This window comes from Triticum aestivum, unplaced genomic scaffold (assembly GCF_018294505.1).
Source record: "Triticum aestivum cultivar Chinese Spring unplaced genomic scaffold, IWGSC CS RefSeq v2.1 scaffold36613, whole genome shotgun sequence".
Lineage (NCBI taxonomy): Eukaryota > Viridiplantae > Streptophyta > Magnoliopsida > Poales > Poaceae > Triticum > Triticum aestivum.
In genome coordinates this window covers 1-940 of record NW_025298973.1, presented here as the reverse complement: position 1 = coordinate 940, position 940 = coordinate 1, and the positions used below count along the sequence as shown (strand labels likewise).

The following is a 940-nucleotide window of genomic DNA, read 5'->3' as shown; positions in this document are numbered from 1 at the left end:
CCGAAGGCGTCAAGGAACACTGTGCCTAACCCGGGGGCATGTCTAGCTTGCTAGCCGTCCCTCGTGTTGCAAAGCTATTTAATCCACACGACTCTCGGCAACGGATATCTCGGCTCTCGCATCGATGAAGAACGTAGCGAAATGCGATACCTGGTGTGAATTGCAGAATCCCGCGAACCATCGAGTCTTTGAATGCAAGTTGCGCCCGAGGCCACTCGGCCGAGGGCACGCCTGCCTGGGCGTCACGCCAAAACACGCTCCCAACCACACTCAACGGGATTCGGGATGCGGCATCTGGTCCCTCGTCTCTCAAGGGACGGTGGACCGAAGATTGGGCTGCCGGCGTACCGCGCCGGACACAGCGCATGGTGGGCGTCCTCGCTTTATCAATGCAGTGCATCCGGCGCGCAGCTGGCATTATGGCCTTTGAACGACCCAACAAACGAACCGCACGTCGCTTCGACCGCGACCCCAGGTCAGGCAGGACTACCCGCTGAGTTTAAGCATATAAATAAGCGGAGGAGAAGAAACTTACAAGGATTCCCCTAGTAACGGCGAGCGAACCGGGAGCAGCCCAGCTTGAGAATCGGGCGGCTGTGCCGTCCGAATTGTAGTCTGGAGAGGCGTCCTCAGCGACGGACCGGGCCCAAGTCCCCTGGAAAGGGGCGCCTGGGAGGGTGAGAGCCCCGTCCGGCCCGGACCCTGTCGCCCCACGAGGCGCCGTCAACGAGTCGGGTTGTTTGGGAATGCAGCCCAAATCGGGCGGTAGACTCCGTCCAAGGCTAAATACAGGCGAGAGACCGATAGCGAACAAGTACCGCGAGGGAAAGATGAAAAGGACTTTGAAAAGAGAGTCAAAGAGTGCTTGAAATTGCCGGGAGGGAAGCGGATGGGGGCCGGCGATGCGCCCCGGCCGTATGCGGAACGGCTCTTGCTGGTC

The 940-nt window shown here is 60.0% G+C and overlaps 1 non-coding gene across 1 annotated transcript; it reads left to right on the top strand.

The window, feature by feature from the left end:
- The first annotated feature begins 89 nt into the window (after positions 1-89).
- Positions 90-245, top strand: LOC123179187 (5.8S ribosomal RNA). Its single transcript, XR_006490171.1, has one exon. It is a non-coding gene; the product is annotated as a 5.8S ribosomal RNA (ribosomal RNA).
- Positions 246-940: the final 695 nt, after the last annotated feature.